Source organism: Aethalodelphis obliquidens, unplaced genomic scaffold (genome assembly GCF_003676395.1).
Source record: "Aethalodelphis obliquidens isolate GAN/ISIS:26980383/991018 unplaced genomic scaffold, ASM367639v1 scaffold13, whole genome shotgun sequence".
NCBI lineage: Eukaryota > Metazoa > Chordata > Mammalia > Artiodactyla > Delphinidae > Aethalodelphis > Aethalodelphis obliquidens.
In genome coordinates, this window is record NW_020837957.1 from 29,813,241 (window position 1) to 29,826,721 (window position 13,481).

Genomic DNA, 13,481 nt, shown 5'->3' on the forward strand with positions numbered 1-13,481 from the left:
AAAAAAAAAAAAAAAAAAAAAAAAAAAAAAAAAAAAAAAAATAGTGGAAATAACTACTGCAGAGCAGAATAAAGAAAAAAGAATGAAAAGAACTGAGAACAGTCTCAGAGACATCTGGGACAACATTAAACGTACTAACATTCGAATTATAGGAGTTGCCGAGGAAGAAAAGAAAAAGAAAGGGTCTGAGAAAATATTTGAAGAGATGATAATTGAAATCTCCCCTAACATGGGAAACGAAAGAGTCAATCAAGTCCAGGAAGCACAGAGAGTCCCATACAGGATAATTCCAAGGAGAAACATGACAAGACACATATTAATCAAACAATCAAAAATTAAATACAAAGAAAAAATGTTGAAAGCAGCAAGGGAAAAGCAACAAATAACATACAAGGGAATCCCCATAAGGTTAACAGCTGATATTTCAGCAGAAAGTCTGCAAGCCAGAAGGGAGTCCAGGACATATTTAAAGTCAGGAAAGGGAAAAAACTACAACCAAGATTACTCTACCCAGCAAGGATCTCATTCAGATTCGACAGAGAAATTAAAACCTTTACAGACAAGCAAAAGCTAAGATAATTCAGCACCACCAAACCAGCTCTGCAACAAAAACTAAAGGACCTTCTCTAGGAAGGAAACACAACAGAAGGAAAAGACCTACAATAACAAACCCAAAACAATTAAGAAAATGGTAATAGCAACATACATATCGATAATTACCTTAAATGTAAATGGATTAAGTGTCCAACCAAAAGACATAGACTGGTTGAAGGGATACAAAAACAAGGCCCATTTATATGTTGTCTACAGGAGACCCACTTCAGACCTAGGGACACATACAGACTGAAAGTGAGGGGATGAAAAAAAGATATTCCATGCAAATGGAAATCAAAAGAAAGCTGCAGTAGCAATTCTCATATCAGACAAAATGGATTTTAAAGTAAATATTATTATAAGAGACAAAGAAGGACACTACATAATGATCAAGGGATGAATCCAAGAGGAAGATATAACAATTGTAAATATTTATGCACCCTACATGGGAGCACCTCAATACATAAGGCAAATGCTAACAGCCATAAAAGGGGAAATCGATAGTAACACAATAAGAGTAGGGGACTTTAACACCCCACTTTCACCAAAGGACAGATCAACCAAAATGAAAATAAATAAGGAAACACAAGATTTAAATGATACATTAAAAAGATGGATATAATTGATATTTACAGGACGTTCCATCCAAAAACAACAGAATACATTTTCTTCTCAAGTGCTCATGGAACATTCTCCAGGATAGATCGTATCTTGGGTCACAAATAAAGCCTTGGTAAATTTAAGAAAATTGAAAGCATACCAATTATCTTTTCTGACCACAACAGTATGAGACTACATATCAATTACAGGAAAAAAACTGCAAAAAATACAAACACATGGAGGCTAAACAATGCGCTACTATATAACCAAGAGATCACTGAAGAACTCAAAGGGGAAATCCAAAAATACCTAGAAAAATATCACAATGAAAACATGAACACCCAAAATCTATGGGATGCAGCAAAAGCAGTTCTAAAAGGGAAGTTTATAGCAATACAATCCTACCTCAAGAAACAAGAAAAATCTCAAATAAACAACCTAACCTAACACCTAAAGCAATTAGAGAAAGAAGAACAAAAAAACCCAAAGTTAGCAGAAGGAAAGAAACCATAAAGATCAGATCAGAAATAAATGAAAAAGAAATGAAGGAAACAATAGCAAAGATCAATAAAACTAAAAGCTGGTTTTTTGAGAAGATAAACAAAATTGATAAACCATTAGCCAGACTCATCAAGAAAAAAAGGGAGAAGACTCAAATCAACAGAATTAGAAGTGAAAAAGGAGAAGTAACAACTGACACTGCAGAAATACAAAGGATCATGAGAGATTACTACAAGCAACTCCATGCCAATAAAGTGGACAACCTGGAAGAAATGGACAAATTCTTAGAGAAGCACAACCTTCTGAGACTGAATCAGGAATAAATAGGAAATATAAACAGACCAATCACAAGCACTGAAATTGAAACTGAGGTTAAAAATCTTCCAACAAAAAAAAGCCCAGGACCAGATGGCTTCACAGGTCAATTCTATCAAACATTTACAGAAGAACTAACACTTATCCTTCTGAAACTCTTACAAAATATAGCAGAGGGAGGAACACTCCCAAACTCATTCTCTGAGGCCACCATCACCCTGATACCAAAACCAGACAAAGATGTCACAAAAAAAGAAAACTACAGGCCAATATCACTGATGAATGTAGATGCAAAAATCCTCAACAAAATACTAGCAAACAGAATCCAACAGCACATTAAAAGGATCATACACAATGATCAAGTGGGGTTTATCCCAGGAAGGCAAAGATTCTTCAATATAGGCAAATCAATCAATGTGATACACCATATTAACAAATTGAAGGAGAAAAACCATATGATCAGCTCAATAGACGCAGAAAAAGCTTGTGACAAAATTCAACACCTATTTATGATAAAAACTCTCCAGAAAGCAGGCATAGAGGGAACATACCTCAACATAATAAAGGCCATATATGACAAACCCACAGCCAACATTGTTCTCAGTGGTGAAAAACTGAAACCATTTCCTCTAAGATCAGGAACAAGACAACGTTGTGCACTCTCACCACTCTTATTCAACATAGTTTTGCAAGTTTTAGCCACAGCAATCAGAGAAGAAAAGGAAATAAAAGGAATCCAAATCAGAAAAGAAGAAGTAAAGCTGTCACTGTTTGCAGATGACATGATACTATACACAGAGAAACCTAAAGATGTTACCAATAAACTACTAGAGCTAATCAATGAATTTGGTAAAGTAGCGGGATACAAAATTAATGCACAGAAATCTCTGGCATTCCTATACACTAATGATGAAAAACCTGAAAGAGAAATTAAGGAAACACTCCCATTTACCACTGCAACAAAAAGACTAAAATACCTAGGAATAAACCTACCTAAGGAGACAAAAGAGCTGTATGCAGAAAACTATGACACTGATGAAAGATATTAAAGGTGATACAAACAGATGGAGAGAAATACCATGTTCTTGGATTGGAAGGATCAACATTGTGAAAATGACTATACTACCTAAAGCAATCTACAGATTCAATGCAATCCTTATCAAACTACCAATGTCATTTTTCACAGAACTAGAACAAAATATTTCACAATTTGTATGGAAACACAAAAGACCCCAAAGAGCTAAAGCAACCTTGAGAAAGAAAAACGGAGCTGGAGGAATCACACTCCCTGACTTCAGACTATACTACAAAACTACAGTAATGAAGCCAGTATGGTACTGGCACAAAAACAGAAATACAGATCAATGGAACAGGATAGAAAGCCCAGAGATAAACCCATGCACATATTGTCAACTAATCTATGACAAAGGAGGCAAGGATATACAAAGGAGAAAAGAGAGTCTCTTCAATAAGTGGTTCCGGGAAAACTGGACAGCTACATGTAAAAGAATGAAATTAGAACACTACACATCACCATACACAAAAATAAACTCAAAATGGATTAAAAACCTAAATGTAAGGCCAGACACTATAAAACTCTTAGAGGAAAACCTAGGTAGAACACTCTATGACATAAATCACAGAAAGATCCTTTTTGACCCACCTCCTAGAGAAATGGAAGTAAAAACAAAAATAAACAAATGCGATCAAATGAAATTTAAAAGCTTTTGCACAGCAAAGGAAACCATAAACAAGACCAAAAGACAACCCTCAGAATGGGAGATAATATTTGAAAATGAAGAAACTGACAAAGGATTCATCTCCAAAATACAGAAACAGCTCATGCAGCTCAATATCAAAAAAACAAACAACCCAATCCAGAAATGGGCAGAAGGCCTAAATAGACATTTCTCCATATAAGATATACAGACTGCCAACAAACACATGAAAGGATGCTCAACATCACTAATCATTAGAGAAATGCAAGTCAAAACTACAATGAGGTATCACTTCACACCAGTCAAAATGGCCATCATCAAAAAATCTACAAACAATAAATGCTCATGAGGATGTGGAGAAAAGGGAACCCTCCTACATTGTTGGTGGGAATGTAGATTGATGCAGCCACTATGCAGAACAGTACAGAGGTTCCTTAAAATACTGAAAATAGAACTACCATATGACCCAGCAATCCCACTGTTGGGCATATACTCTGAGAAAACCATAATTCAAAAAGAGTCATGTACCACAATGTTCACTACAGCACTATTTACAGTAGGCAGGACATGGAAGCAACCTAAGTGTCCATTGACAGATGAATGGATAAAGAAGATGTGGCACATATATACAATGGAATATTACTCAGCCATAAAAAGAAACGAAATTGAGTTATTTGTAGTGAGGTGGATGGACCTTCACTCTCTATCTGTCACTCTGTATGACAGATAGAGAGTGAAGTAAGTCAGAAAGAGAAAAGCAAATACCATATGGTAACACATATATATGGAATCTAAAAAAGAAAATGTTTCTGAACAACCTAGGGGAAAGACAGGAATAAAGAAGCAGATGTAGAGAATGGACTTAAGGACCAGGGGAGGGGGAAGGGTAAGCTGGGACGAAATTAGAGAGTGGCATGGACATATATACACTACCACATGTAAAATAGATAGCTAGTGGGAAGCAGCTGCATAGCACAGGGAGATCAGCTGAGTGCTTTGTGACCACCTAGAGGGGTGGGATAGGGAGAGTGGGAGGGAGACACAAGAGGGAGGGGATATGGGGATATAAGTACACATATTGCTGATTCACTTTGTTATACAGCAGAAAGTAACACAACAATGTAAAGCAATTATACTTCAATGAAGATGTTAAAAAAAAAGTTTTAGTATTCCTTCTTGACAAGCTTCCCATGTAATTCTGTATATAACATAATATTAATTAGTTTAACATTTTACAGGTGAGAGACAAATTCTTTAAGATTTTTGGCCCTCTGTATGAACCCAAAGTTAGTTCAAGGACAAGAAGACTTCGTTTAGAACCCAGCTTTTGAGAAATTGGTCAAAAACATCAAAAAGTTTTGGACACTTGACCAAACAGGACCATAGATCATTATGAAATGGTACTTAATTTATCTATTTGACGAAAGTAACAACAAAAGATTTCAAAGGCAAACACAAATAGCTTACATAGTTGTAGCAAAACTTAGCTCTTTGAATATTGAGAAGATTGTTTTCCTTTAGTAATCAAACACCTGATTAAGACCACATGAAGGGTGGGAATTCCCTGGCAGTCCAGTGGTTAGGACTCTGTGCTTTCACTACTCAGGGCTGGGTTTCAATCCCTAGCTGGGGAACTAAGATCCCACAAGCCATAAGGCCCGGACAAAAAAAGAATACCACATGAAGGGCAAGAAATTATTTTCATAAAACACAAATCTTTGTTTTCTAAGCAGATTACTTAATAGGTAAAGAAAAATCCTTCACAATCTGTCATCAGGAGTGGACCAGTATAAAAGTATATTTCCTTCATAGTAAATTTTCCAATGTGGCACCAAAAAACCAATAAACCCAAATACCTTTAATTTCTTTGTAAAGAAAGCCAAAAGTTGATGAATCTATTTTTAGTAACGTTTCAGTATTTTAACTTATTTGGAAATGATCTAGATATTTCCATATATAGAGATCTAGACTACTCATCATTTAATTTAATCTTAGCAAGACTCCAAAGTTTCAAGTTACCAAAAAGGTTTCAGGAATTTACTTTTCAAGCACATATACCTCAAAACATAATTATTATACCAAAAACTCTTATTCTATTTTCCTCTACCTAAATCATTTGTTTCCAACAATTATGTTTAGATTATTCACAAAAACTTTCACATGACATTCAAACAGCTAGCCATCTTAAGTTATTTTTCTGGCTGACAAATTTTGTAAAAAAAATAACATGAACTTCTCTGGTCAATACATCCAGATAGAATTAAAACTGTATGCCTGCAATTACTTTCAGATTTGATAACTCCAAAGACATGCTTGTTTTTAATTAAACCAACAACTAAATTAAGTTTATTTGCCCAGGTGGTCAAAGTTTTTTGTTTGGTTTTTGTTTTTGTATGCTGTAAGGATCCTTTTAGAGCTGTTATTTGGAGTCAGTTTGTCTTTCAGAAGCTTCTGCATAAAAATTAAGAAATAGATTCCATTGTCTCTTCTCTTTTAAGGATGTCCCTTAAGGTAGACTTATTTAAAACAAAGTTTCCCCCTTTTGAAAGGAATGGGTGACTTGCCAAAAGCCTTCAACAAACAGACTGACAGAAACAGAAAGCAAGCTTTCTCCTAGGAGTTTTGGAGTATATTTGTCTATTATGAAAAATCAAGGGTAATTGCTATTTTAATCTTTCCTTCTAGTTGTTTATTTGCTCCAGTTAACTTAGAAACAGAATTAGGGGTTGTGCATTTGGATTCTCAGAGGGTCCGATTTTAAGGTGTCAGGTTTTCACAGAGGAGGAGAGAGGAAGATGGCTCGGGGGTAGAGTTTGAGCACAAGATGCCTTCTGGGGAAGACACACAAGATGTCACCTGAGAAAAAGAGGTTGGGGATGGGGATCACAAGAAGCATGAGGCTTTGAACACCATTTTGTTCTTCTCTAGGTTTTTAGATGTTTTGGCCAGTTTAGAAACAGTATCTTGCTGGCAGGTGTGAGAGCAGCAAACCACTTCCAGATACCACTCTGTCTTGGTGAAAGAGTTCCCAGTCACTATCCAACCAGCTTTTTTTTTTTTGCGGTATGCGGGCCTCTCACTGTTGGGGCCTCTCACTGTTGTGTCCTCTCCCGTTGTGAAGCACAGGCTCCGGACGTGCAGGCTCAGTGGCCATGGCTTACGGGCGCAGCCGCTCCGCGGCATGTGGGATCTTCCCGGACCGGGGCATGAACCCGTGTCCCCTGCATCAGCAGGCAGAGTCTCAACTACTGCGCCACCAGGGAAGCCCCCCAACCAGCTTTGACTCTGCCAAGTTCAAGGCCCTCACAGGATGGAGCCAGATGGAAGGTTGGCCCTAGAAAAGGAGAAAAACTGCTTCTGTAGGTGTGTGTGTGGTTACATGTGGTGGCTCCAATTCCACATCCTCTGTGAGGCTAAGATTTCTGTGTGTGTGTGTGTGTGTGTGTGTGTGTGTGTGTGTGTGTGTGAGTGTGTGTGCGTGTGTATGGGAGAGAGAGAGAGAGAGAGAGAAAGGGAGCATTTTTACGTCTCTACGTCCACTGACATTTCTTTGTTTGTGCCAGTGATAACCCAGCAACCTGGAAAATCCAGCAACCATTAGAAGTGAATCTCAGGTATTTGAGGCAAATGCTAAACTCTCTCACATTATTCCTGTCCAGGCTTTCTTTCTGTTCTTTGTTTCTGTGTCTGCTCAGCTATTGACTCCTTTTGTGTTGTGGTTAAGAGCTCCAACTCTGAGGTCACATAAACCTAGGTTCCAGTTCTGGCTTCTCCAGTTACTGTGTGACCTTGGGCAAGTTCCTTATTGTCCCTAAGCTTTAGTTTCCCTAAAAATAAATCAAATGAGATATGTTCCTATAAGTGGAGGCTCTAGTAATTACTCAGTCTTTCCCTTTTCACCCCTCAGACCAGACAACAAAATCTTGATAGTGAACTTTAACACTCTTCTTTACCAGGACACCGACTGCAGCTACTCTCAAGGGCTGTTTCACATACACACCTCATCCAACCTCATTCTCTAGGGCACCACAAGAAGTTTAGCCATGAAGTCAGTGCCCATCTTAGGGTAGCAGGCAGCTAATCCTCATCTCCCTTCCTCTCTCCTTTCCTTCTCACTCCATACACTGTTCCTAGTGTGGATAGAAGTTTGTTTGGTCATTTCTTTCTACATTTATGGAACAATTTTATGTAAACTCTTCTTAATTTTAGATGCACATGAATATAATATTACACATTTCTATCTCTAAAAAAAAAAAACAACTAACAACTGAAATAGCATTAAATTGTTTTGTCCTAATGCTTATGTTCTTCTATGGGTCTATGCGTGTGGATGGGAATGAAACGGTCTCCCAGCCTGGGACTCAATGATCTCCTGAGGTTCTTTTAGAGATATGAAAAGCAAGCTTATGACAAAATAATGAGTTCTAGCCTTACATGATGTGCAAGGTATGTGCCCAGGCTTTGTTGATAAATCCAAGATGTTGTTGGCTGGTATTCCAAGAAAAAAGAGTGTAGTCGTCTATATTTCTTTACATTTAACATTATTTTTAGGATTTTTTTAATGCTAGTTTCTTTCTTGATTTCTGGGTTCAACAGTAAGGCTCCTGATTAGACACGTATATTTTGTATAGCAGCACTGAATGCATTTTATAATGACATTTTTCTGAACTTTAATTTTGAAACAATTTAGATTTACAAATGTTACAAAGACAACTTACATAGTGCAGAGATTAAGTTACAAAGATAGTACAGAGAATTCTTGCATATGTTTCACCCAGCTTCCCTTAATGTTATTACATTGCGTATTCTATTTATCAAAGCCTAATAAATCAACCTTGGTACAGCATTATTAACAAAATCACAAACTTCATTTGAATTTCACCAGTTTCCCCACTTCTGCTTTTTCCGCTCCAGGATTGAGTGGGATTCTATACTGCATTTAGTCATCATATCTCCTTAGTCTCCTCTAATCTCTGATGGGTTCTCAGTCTTTCCTTGTGTTTCATGAACTTGACGCTTTTGAAGAACACTGGCCAGATATTTTCCAGAATGTCCCTCAATTTGAGTTTGTCTAATGTTTTCTCATGATCCGACTGGGGTTGTGGAGTTTTTAGAATACCACAGAGATGAAGTGTCCTTCTCATTGCATCATATCAAGGATACATGATATCAGCATGTACTAATCAACTTATTACTGGTGATCACTTGGTTACAGTGGTATCTGCCAGGTTTCTACACTGTAAAATTACTAATTTTTTTTTCCATTTCCATACTGTATTCATTAGAAGTGACTTTCTAAGTCCAGTCAACACTCAAGATCTGGGGAAATAAATGACACCTTCTGGAGGGAGGAGTATTAAAGAATTTGTGGACATATGTTAAAACCACTAAAGCATTTAGTAAATATTTGGGGGGAGATACATTGAGGCTGTGCAACTCTGCTGTTTCTCCTTAAAGTTTCACCCACTAATTTTAGCACACATCCTTGAATCTTGCCCACAGTAGTTATTACTCTGGTGTTCAAATAGTGATTTTTCTATTGCCCTCATTCCTTCTATATTTATTATTTGGAATTTTGGAATTTTTCTGTAAGGAAGAGTTTTCCCTTCTCCATTTATTTATTCAATTATTTATTTATATCAATATGAATTAATAGATACTTATTTTATTCTTTGAGTTATAATCCAATACTATTGTTATTAATTTTATTGCTCAAATTCCTCCAAGTTTGGTCAATGAAGCTCTTTTTATTTCTGTATCATTTCTTTCTATCTATCTATCTATCTATCTATCTATCTATCTGTCTATCTATCTACAACTATGTGAGTTTATGCTGATATCTTTGACTCATTCAACTCCACAGGGTTCATTCTAACCTTTCCTCCCTTACTTATTTGTAATTTACTTTCTCTGACAATGAGAAACATGATTTCCATTATCTACAATTTACTTACTTTTGTTCAACCCTAGTATACTTGTAATGCAGTATCGGAATTGCTAAACTGTACTCTTGTGTGACACACATTTACCAAGTAAAATATATCGGTGTTTTCATCAGTTCTTTTTGTCTTTAGTCTTACAGTTTCCAGTAAAAACACTCTTCTCCCAGATGGGTCAGCTCTTCTCCCATCCTCATGCAGTTGTGTCATTTATTTTTCATACATTCTTTCCCCTGCTCTAACGCCTTCTGGTAAAATAATAAACATTTTTAAGCAATAAAGAATATTAGGAATCAACTTGTCCAAAATTTTTCTATTTTATAATTTTTTTTGTATTTTTAAAGTTTACAAAATACACACACATTTTTGTTTAATGGTAAAGAAAGGTATAATATGAAAACAATTCTCCCTCAGTTGTTTGTATGTGTGACTATGTAAGGGTTTGACTATTTCTGTAGTTCTTTTTATCTCCATTGGTATGTCCATATCTGGCCTAGTAGTTAATAATGGTTCCAAGCCCCACTCTCAGAGTTAACTGGTATTGATTGTTTTATTTCACATATCAGAGATTAAGGTCACACAAGTTTTGTTGTGACAGACCGAGCTGGATCTCAGACTCAAGACTACCAGATCATTGTTCTTTCTACTTCCTGGTGTTTTTGTTCAAACGCACGTACTCATATCAATCTGCAACCCAAATATAGATGAGTGTGAAATGGACAACTTGTAAAACACCCATGAGGTGGTAAGTAGACCGTTTTGACCTCAGCTGCGGTAGCTGTGGATAAAGGGGCAGTCATGTGTTGGGGGAGTATGATTTTTATCTTCCGTGTTATGCCATGGAGGTCTATAAAAAACCTTTCCACTCTGGCCACAGCAGGGGTTTAGTAGGGATTCATAGAGCAGCTCACAGACAGAAGGCACCAGCAAGGATTTTCTCATGGAAGTCCCTGTTTTGCAAAGATTGGAGCAGTAGCAATTAGAAGCACAATATTCTAGAACGATAAAAGAACTATTGATAAAATCTGTGCCCTTGAAACTGAACTTTGATGAACTGAAGAGATTGGAAAACTTCAGAATTTGTATCCTAGCTGTGATAATAGGAAATGACCCCCCAACTGCACCAGTGTGGCATTCTGGAACAAAAGAGGTCAAGGAGAGAAATCTCAGAGCCAGCCTGACCAAAGATGCAGAGCTGCCACAGGACTGGAATAGAGCATCACCCTAGTGCCTCTTGGATGAAGCCTACACCAGCATCTAGAGGAGAGGCGCTGCTGCAACTCTGAAGCTATGCTATGATTATAGCTGTGAGTACTTGAAATATGGCACAGATATTTAAACTAGCATTATTTCCATTGCACAATTTAGTTTTTGTGGACTAATCCTTTTATCACTTGAATAAAATGAACTCCTTCATGAACTGCTAAAGATAGATGCCTGAACTGGGTGGAACTAAGGTAACACACGTAGTTGCAGCCCTGCTTTGGGCCCAGTGTGAGCAAATCAGGAGAACATTCCCAGCACAGAATGGTGCCCAAACAGGCCCCAATTCTATAAAGACATGCCACTCCTTATATGTAAGAGAGAAAATAAAAAACTGTAGCAGCAAAATCTGGGCATCCTCACAAGTGTAGCAATATATGCATCTTTTGGGGTTAACAAACTGGTTAGTTATGTTTTGAAATTAACCATACATCCCACAGGACATTCTTAAATATTCTAAAAGTTGTTTGAGGGATGGTTAAGATAAATTATTTCCCTTCCATGTTTTCAGATACCCTAGGTTAAGATAAATTATTTCCCTTTGCTATTTTTAGAAACTCCAGATCTTTCTCAGGACATAATGGTCTTAACACTGGAACAAATTCCAGGGATGTTAACTTCTCTTTGAACCTGAATTTACCTTAAGTTATTGCCCTTAAAAAAGAATTAGCTTGTTTGTTGGTTTATTCATTCATTCATTCAGTTGGAGTTATAATTTGTAGACCATAAAAGACACAGATCTTAAGTGTTCAGTTTGATGTTTTGACATTTGTAAACACCCGTAAAACCCTGACCCCAAACAAAATATAGAACACTTTCATCACCCCGGAAAGTTCTGGTCGATTTTACCCCACTTCCAAATGCAACCATTTTCTGACTTCTATGATACGTTTATAGTATTTTGCCTGTTCTTGCACTTCATATTCATTGAATCAAGTAGCGTGTGTGTGCGTGTGTGCACATGTGCGTGTGCATGTATCTTCTTTCAGTTTCTGAGATTCATCCATGTTGCTGTACTTGTCAGTAGTTCTTCATTTTTGTTGTTGAGTGGTGTTCCAGTGTATGGCTATATCACAGCTTGTTTACTCATTCTCTTGTTGATGGACACGAGGGTTTCCAGTTTTAGGCTGTTATGAATAAGGCTGCTACGGATGTTCTCGAATGTCTTTAAATTTTCCCTCTTTTTTTTTTTTTTTTTTGCGGTACGCGGACCTCTCACTGCTGTGGCCTCTCCCGTTGCAGAGCACAGGCTCCGGACGCGCAGGCTCAGCGGCCATGGCTCACGGGCCCAGCCGCTGCGCGGCATGTGGGATCTTCCCGGACCGGGGCACGAACCGGTGTCCCCCACATCGGCAGGCGGACTCTCAACCACTGCGCCACCAGGGAAGCCCTAAATTTTCTCTTTTTAAAAAACTTCTTTTTAAAAAATAATTTCAAACTTACCAAAAGTAGCAAAAATTGAAGTTGCGCAAAACACTCATATACCCTTTTTCCAGATCTATCTATTGTAGCTATTTAAACTTTGCTTTATCATTTGTGTGTGTGTGTGTGTGTGTGTGTTTTCCCTGAACAATTTGAAGGTCCTTTGCTCCTTCAAATTATGACCTTCAAAATTATGACCTTTTACTCCTAAAAAGTTCAGTCTATACTTCCTTAGAATGTGGATATTCTCTAATATAGTCACAGTATAGTTACCAATTTCAGTGACTTTAACATCAGTGTAATACTCTAATCTATCAGTTGTATTCCAATTTTGTCAATTATTGACCCAATAATGTCCTTAACAAAGTCCCCTACTCCCCCAATAAAAAATCCAGTTTAGGATCAGCTATTGCTTTTAACCGTCACCTCTCTTTAGCCTCCTTTAATCTGGAATATTTCTAAAGCCTTTTTTTGTCTTTATAACATTACATTTTTGACAAATTGGTACCCCCCTCTCTTTAAAAAAAAAGTGTTCCTCATTTCAGGTTGTTCTGATGCTTCCTCAGAATTAGATTTATATTATGCAGTCTAGACCAGAATACTGCATGGGAGATGCTCTTTCTCAGGGTAGCACAGTTAGAGGCATGAACTGTCCATCTGTCCCCCATTGGTGATGTTAATTTGGATTGCCCTGTCAAGATGCTGTCTAATTTATTCAGTGTAAAATTACTATTTTCCTCTCTGTTGTAAATCATGGGTGGACTATGCAGAGATAATTTAGAATTGAGAAAATATCCTATTCCTTATGAAAATTTCCTCCTAGATTTAGCATCATTGGTGATTCTTACCTGATACAATCTTTACTGTGATTGTTGCAAAATGATCATTTTCCAACTTGCTTACTCTTCCACATTTACCAGTTGCCCCTCAACATTCAACTGTAATCAAGAGCTCTTTCCTCTGCACTATTATTTATTTATTTATTATAGGTACGAACTCATTAATTTCTATTTTTTCAATGGCTTACAATTCATTACTCTACATATTTTGACACACAAATTATCCCAGATTTGGCTAAGAGAAGTCTCTTCAAGATGGCTGTTGTGTTCTTGTGACATTCTTTCCCCCA